Consider the following 7,291-nt stretch of genomic DNA (forward strand, 5'->3'; position numbering starts at 1 on the left):
GAAAGCGGAAAAGAGGACCGAGGCGCCGCCGCCTCGCCTTACCATCATCCGGCTTCTCAGGGGACCAGAGTGGTGGGGGGGGGGGGTAGCCGCTGAAGGCTCGAGACACCCCACCACGGCCATCTGCACCCGGCTGCCAGCCAACACCGGCGGCCAAAAACGTACCGTGCTGTGCCCATGTCACGGGCTCCGGCTTAGGGCCGAGAGAGCAAAGGACCCGAGGAGTCGACTAGCCTTCGCTCACAGCACCGTGCAGACCTCCCTTCACCGAGCCCGGCCGGTAGAAACCAGGGACGCCGAGAGCCGGCCGGACACCACAGGCCGCCCCGCACGTATGGCATACGATACCGGCAACGAAAGGAGTAAACCAAGAACCAGGGAGGCGCCGCCGCCTCTCGCCTTACCATCGTCGGGCTCTCGGGGGGCCGGGGGGGGGGCCACCCACCGGTGGCTCGAGACACACCCCCCCCGGGCCGTCTGCATCCAGCTGCCGGCCACCGCGACCAGCCAAAACCGTGGCGTGCCCATGCCACGGGCTCCGGCTTAAGGCCGGCAAACAAAGGGAGCAGGTGCCGCCGCCGCCACCTCTCCTCCCATCCCCAAGGCCCCCTCAAGGAGCTGGGCAACAGCCCCCGACGGGCTGGAACCGTACGGAGCACCGCTGTGTCAACACACATACCGGCGCTCCCCCCCTCCGCCATCATCGGGCTCTCGGGGGACCGGGGGGGGACGGGGGTAACCACCCACGGTAGTCTCACAGCTCGGCTCCCCCCCCCCAGTATCCAGCGTTCAAGTGCCGCCAGCCGCCTCCGGCCACCGGTCTTCGGCCTCTCCCGTGCACCTCTGCCCGTCCTTTTCTCACCACTCGGCAGCGACCGCCCCAACGCCGCCCGGCTTCGTGCCGTTCGGCATCTCTCTGGGTGCTCTCGGTTCCGTGCACGCTCGCCTGACAGAGCACCGGCTTGAGAACCGTGCCCAATTCCCCGGGGGAAACCACCGTCTGCGGCCGCCCAGCATTCCACTTGGCCGGCTAAGCCGCGTGCCCTCGCTCGGTGGCGCTTGTCTGGAGCAGAGACGCCTCGTGCCCCTATATAAGGAGAATATGGGTCCGCGCCGGAAAGGGGCGCTTAAAGGCAGTGTCTGCCTGCCAGCGGGGGAGGCGCTGCAGAGACGCCGCCTCTTACGATGACCTAACTGGAGGCAGCGCGAAACAGCGACCCCTTGGAGGAACTGCCGGAGCCAACAGGTCTGCCCGCGCTCTAAGTCCCGACGGAGCCGGGTAGACCTGGCAGCCCTTTCGACGGACGCTGAGCCGGCCGCCGGCAACGTGGAGCCGGGTACACCTAGCGGCCACCGCCGGTCGCCTCGGAGGTGGGTAGACCTGACGGCCGCCTCACGCCCCGGAGGCGGGTAGACCTGACGGCCGCCTCACGCCCCGGAAGCGGGTAGACCTGACGGCCGCCACACGCCCCGGAGGCGGGTAGACCTGACGGCCGCCACACGCCGCGGAGGCGGGTAGACCTGACGGCCGCCACACGCCCCGGAGGCGGGTAGACCTGACGGCCGCCTCACGCCCCGGAAGCGGGTAGACCTGACGGCCGCCTCACGCCCCGGAGGCGGGTAGACCTGACGGCCGCCTCACGCCCCGGAAGCGGGTAGACCTGACGGCCGCCTCACGCCCCGGAGGCGGGTAGACCTGACGGCCGCCACACGCCGCGGAGGCGGGTAGACCTGACGGCCGCCACACGCCCCGGAGGCGGGTAGACCTGACGGCCGCCTCACGCCCCGGAAGCGGGTAGACCTGACGGCCGCCTCACGCCCCGGAGGCGGGTAGACCTGACGGCCGCCTCACGCCCCGGAAGCGGGTAGACCTGACGGCCGCCTCACGCCCCGGAGGCGGGTAGACCTGACGGCCGCCTCACGCCCCGGAGGCGGGTAGACCTGACGGCCGCCTCACGCCGCGGAAGCGGGTAGACCTGACGGCCGCCTCACGCCCCGGAGGCGGGTAGACCTGACGGCCGCCTCACGCCCCGGAGGCGGGTAGACCTGACGGCCGCGTCGCGCCCCGGAGGCGGGTAGACCTGACGGCCGCCTCACGCCCCGGAGGCGGGTAGACCTGACGGCCGCCACACGCCCCGGAGGCGGGTAGACCTGACGGCCGCCTCACGCCCCGGAAGCGGGTAGACCTGACGGCCGCCTCACGCCCCGGAGGCGGGTAGACCTGACGGCCGCCTCACGCCCCGGAAGCGGGTAGACCTGACGGCCGCCTCACGCCCCGGAGGCGGGTAGACCTGACGGCCGCCACACGCCGCGGAGGCGGGTAGACCTGACGGCCGCCACACGCCCCGGAGGCGGGTAGACCTGACGGCCGCCTCACGCCCCGGAGGCGGGTAGACCTGACGGCCGCCTCACGCCCCGGAAGCGGGTAGACCTGACGGCCGCCTCACGCCCCGGAGGCGGGTAGACCTGACGGCCGCCTCACGCCCCGGAGGCGGGTAGACCTGACGGCCGCCTCACGCCGCGGAAGCGGGTAGACCTGACGGCCGCCTCACGCCCCGGAGGCGGGTAGACCTGACGGCCGCCTCACGCCCCGGAGGCGGGTAGACCTGACGGCCGCGTCGCGCCCCGGAGGCGGGTAGACCTGACGGCCGCCTCACGCCCCGGAGGCGGGTAGACCTGACGGCCGCCACACGCCCCGGAGGCGGGTAGACCTGACGGCCGCCTCACGCCCCGGAGGCGGGTAGACCTGACGGCCGCCTCACGCCCCGGAGGCGGGTAGACCTGACGGCCGCCTCACGCCGCGGAGGCGGGTAGACCTGACGGCCGCCTCACGCCCCGGAGGCGGGTAGACCTGACGGCCGCCACACGCCCCGGAGGCGGGTAGACCTGACGGCCGCCACACGCCGCGGAGGCGGGTAGACCTGACGGCCGCCTCACGCCCCGGAGGCGGGTAGACCTGACGGCCGCCACACGCCCCGGAGGCGGGTAGACCTGACGGCCGCCACACGCCGCGGAGGCGGGTAGACCTGACGGCCGCCTCACGCCGCGGAGGCGGGTAGACCTGACGGCCGCCTCACGCCCCGGAGGCGGGCAGACCTGTCGGCCGCTTCACGCCCCGGAGGCGGGTAGACCTGGCGGCCGCGTCGTGCGAGACATTTTTGTTTCGATAGATGCCAATGAAATCCGAAAAAAAATAAATGAAAAGGGAAATTTTTTTTCTTAACGCACCCCCGCACCCCCGCGCCCCGCCGCGCTCTCATGTGCACGCAGCACCAGCCCCCCCACCCCCCCGCCCCGACCCGTTGGCTGCCATGCAGTCGCTGGCATCATTCGCTGCCCGCCCCCTCGGCCGCCAGTCAGCCCCTCTGCGCCGCGCCACTCCGCGCCGCACGGCGCCGCCCGCCACTCCCCCCCCCCGCTTCCCGCGGCTGCCAGGGGACCCGGCAGAAGCGGCGACGTTCCCCGCACCTCACCCCCAACGGAGACGCCCGTCTCGCTGGAGCGAGTTCGCATCGGGAACCGGGCGCTTTTCGCCGGGTCGGGGTCCCGGCGCTGCCGGGCGGTCCTCGGCTTCAGCTTTTGGTTTCGCAGCGTGGGTTTAGCTTTAGTCTCGGGGGAGGGGGGGTGGGGGGGGGGGTGGGGGTGCGTGTGTGTGTTTTTATTTTGTTTCTTTCCCCCCGCCTTTCGCTGTGCCGCAGAGGCGTGGGCACCGGGCGCCCTTCACCGGGTCCGGGTCCGGGTCCGGGTCCGGGTCCGGGTCCCGGCGTTGCCAGGCGCTCGCTGGCATTCGCGTTTAGGTTTTTTTCGACGGGGTTGGGGTGGGGGGGTGGGAAGGGGGCTCCCGGGCTTTATGTGTGGGAATAGGGGGTGTGGGGGTGTGTGCGCGCGTGTGTGTGTGTGTGTGTGTGTTGTTCGGATTGTTGTTTTGTTGTTTGTTCCCCCCCCCCCCCCCCCCCCCGCCGCGACACACACGAGCTCGGACACACACGCAGAGACACAGAGAGAGAGAGAGAGAGAGAGAGAGAGAGAGCGCGCGCGCGCGAGAGAGAGACACAGGCGCGCACACACACACACGCACACACAGACACAGACACACACACACACACACACACGCACGCACGCACGCGCACACACACAGACACCCCCAGCCCCCCACCCCCCCCAGCCCCCCGACCCCCACCGTCGCCCGCGCGCCCGAAGAGCCGTTGGTCCCCGCCCCACCGCTGCAACTCCGGAGCTGCAGGGCGGTGGGTGCGGCCGCCAACCGACCGCAGCCTCCTCGGCGCCGCGGAGCACTACGGCTGGGGGGTGGGGGATCGGGGGCGGTTTCTGTTACACCACCACCACCACCACCACCCGCCCTCGCTGCTCTCCCTCCCACCCCTTCGGCGTTCGTTTGGCTTTCAACCCGCGGCGGGAACGGAGCAGGCGGGCAGGAGGGCGGGCGGCCGAGCGACCGACTGAGGAAGGCGGGGAGCCGGGCCGCGGGCACGGCGCGGCAGGGACTCGGCAGCTGCGGGGGCTCAGCGTCCAAAACACGCGCCACCCATCATCGCCGCCGCCGGCGGGAGGCCCCTCCGGGCCCCCCGGCACGGAGGCGGCGGCGGCGACGCCGCTGGGTCCTAAGGTCTCCCGCCTTCCTTCCCTGGAGCGGCCAATGTGCTGCTGCTGGTGGAAAGCGGGCCGGAGGTAGGGGGCGGCCGGTCTCCTCGCGAACCCCGGGGGTGGCAGGGGGCGGCCGGTGTCACGGTGGACCTGGTGGCGGGAGGGGTGGGGGTTGGGGGGGGGTCGGCAGGGGGGTCGACAGAGCTCGTTGCGGCGGTGGGGGGGCGGGGGGGGGGGGGGGTGGTGGGGGGGTGGTGTTGGTGGGGAGCGGTTTCTGTTGTTACACACACACCCCCGCCCCGTCGCTGCTCTCCCTCCCACCCCTTCGGCGTTCGTTTGGCTTTCAACCCGGGGCGGGAACGGAGCAGGCGGGCAGGAGGGCGGGCGGCCGAGCGACCGACTGAGGAAGGCGGGGAGCCGGGCTGCGGGCACGGCGCGGCAGGGACTCGGCAGCTGCGGGGGCTCAGCGTCCAAAACACGCGCCACCCATCATCGCCGCCGCCGGCGGGAGGCCCCTCCGGGCCCCCCGGCACGGAGGCGGCGGCGGCGACGCCGCTGGGTCCTAAGGTCTCCCGCCTTCCTTCCCTGGAGCGGCCAATGTGCTGCTGCTGGTGGAAAGCGGGCCGGAGGTAGGGGGCGGCCGGTCTCCTCGCGAACCCCGGGGGTGGCGGGGGCGGGGGGTGGGGGGGTGGGATGGGGCGGGGGGTGGCGGGGGGGGGGTGGGTGGGCTGGGGGGTGGGGGGGGCGGCCGGTGTCACGGTGAACCTGGTGGCGGGAGGGTTGGGGGGGGGGGGGGGGGGGGGCGGGCTCGTCGCGGGCCAAGCGGCGGTGTTGGGGGGGCGCCGCCGGTCTCACGGAGAAGCACGTGGCGGGTGGGGCGGCTTTGGCGGGATGGGGGGGCGGCCGTATACGCGTGCGCGCGCGGGCAGCCCCAGGCAGACGGCTTCGGGCCGGGCAGCTTGTGGGGGTGCGGGGCAGGCGGGCGCACGTGCGTGGGCAGAGCGTGAGCTCCTGAACCGTTTCTGAATCGATGCCCTAGCGCTGGTCAGGCTTCCGCTTGACCTCTCCGTTCGTGATTCTCGTCGCGTGTTTTCAGGTCCGCGTTCGATCCCGTCTCAGCCGAACTCTTCCCTGCCGGTTCCGACCCTCGCGTCCGTACGCTAGCCGGCAGCTGCGCTGGCCCCGTCGCCTCCCCAGTTGAAGGTGAGATCACGAGGGGCGCTGCATAAGCCAGGCCTCGCCTCGCCGCTGGCCTGCCTACCGGCTCGAAAGCTGCAGGAGACCCCCTCGCGTGAGAGCCCACCAGCCACGGCCCGGCCCAGGCCCATCACGTCCTAGTCCAGGCGTGACTTCGCCGCGAGAGGCTCAGGCCACGGCCTGCTCCCTGCCTTGGAGCTACGCGGGTGCCCGTGTCATCCCGAGCCGCCGCCTGCTTCAAGCCAGGGCCCGCTCGGGCACGGCGTGACGTCACAGGCAGCTCGGGAGCCCGGGCCCGGAAGCGCCCTGTTACCCCTCCTCGGCTACTTGTGACGTCACAAGGGGCAGGCGGCGGGGAGCGCGGGGGCTGCCGGGAGGGGGTGGCGGGAATGCCGGCCAGAGACCCGGCCGTGCTGGGACCCCACGCGGACGCAGACACCGGTCGATGCCAGCGGTCGCACGGCGGCCAGCGGGTCCGGGCAGGGCAGCGGCGTGAGCACCGCAGGGGGAGGCGGCTGTAGAAAAAAAAAAAACAACTAATTTTTCCTTTTCATCTCTCTTTTCCCGTTTCTGTGGTGGCTGCGATCGCAACCCAGAAAAGACGACGACGGCACGGGGCGGGAGGTTGCAGCTTCATGCCTTGTATTACAGGCGCTGCAATCTCGGACGAGCGGAGGGTAAAAAACCGAAATGACACGCTCCTCTCACCCCCACCGCCGCCAACCGGCAGCCCTGCACCTCGCCGAGAGAAGCACGTACGCTTAAATCTGGGGAGCCCGCATCCACCCCGCCAGTACGACGTGGGTACCAGGCCGGTTGCGGGCCGGCAGGTCTACCCGGCCGGCCGGCCGGGAGGGACACCAGGTCTACCCGGCCGGCCGGCCGGGAGGGACACCAGGTCTACCCGGCCGGGAGGGACACCAGGTCTACCCGGCCGGCCGGCCGGGAAGGACACCAGGTCTACCCGGCCGGGAGGGACACCAGGTCTACCCGGCCGGCCGGACTTGGGCTGGAGGCCGCCCGCGGGAGGGACACCAGGTCTACCCGGCCGGGAGGGACACCAGGTCTACCCGGCCGGGAGGGACACCAGGTCTACCCGGCCGGCCGGCAGGGAGGGACACCAGGTCTACCCGGCCGGCCGGACTTGGGCTGGAGGCCGCCCGCGGGAGGGACACCAGGTCTACCCGGCCGGGAGGGACACCAGGTCTACCCGGCCGGCCGGCAGGGAGGGACACCAGGTCTACCCGGCCGGCCGGACTTGGGCTGGAGGCCGCCCGCGGGAGGGACACCAGGTCTACCCGGCCGGGAGGGACACCAGGTCTACCCGGCCGGGAGGGACACCAGGTCTACCCGGCCGGCCGGACTTGGGCTGGAGGCCGCCCGCGGGAGGGACACCAGGTCTACCCGGCCGGCAGGGACACCAGGTCTACCCGGCCGGGAGGGACACCAGGTCTACCCGGCCGGCCGGACTTGGGCTGGAGGCCGCCCG

Source organism: Athene noctua, unplaced genomic scaffold, assembly GCF_965140245.1.
Source record: "Athene noctua unplaced genomic scaffold, bAthNoc1.hap1.1 HAP1_HAP1_scaffold_319, whole genome shotgun sequence".
NCBI classification, from domain to species: domain Eukaryota; kingdom Metazoa; phylum Chordata; class Aves; order Strigiformes; family Strigidae; genus Athene; species Athene noctua.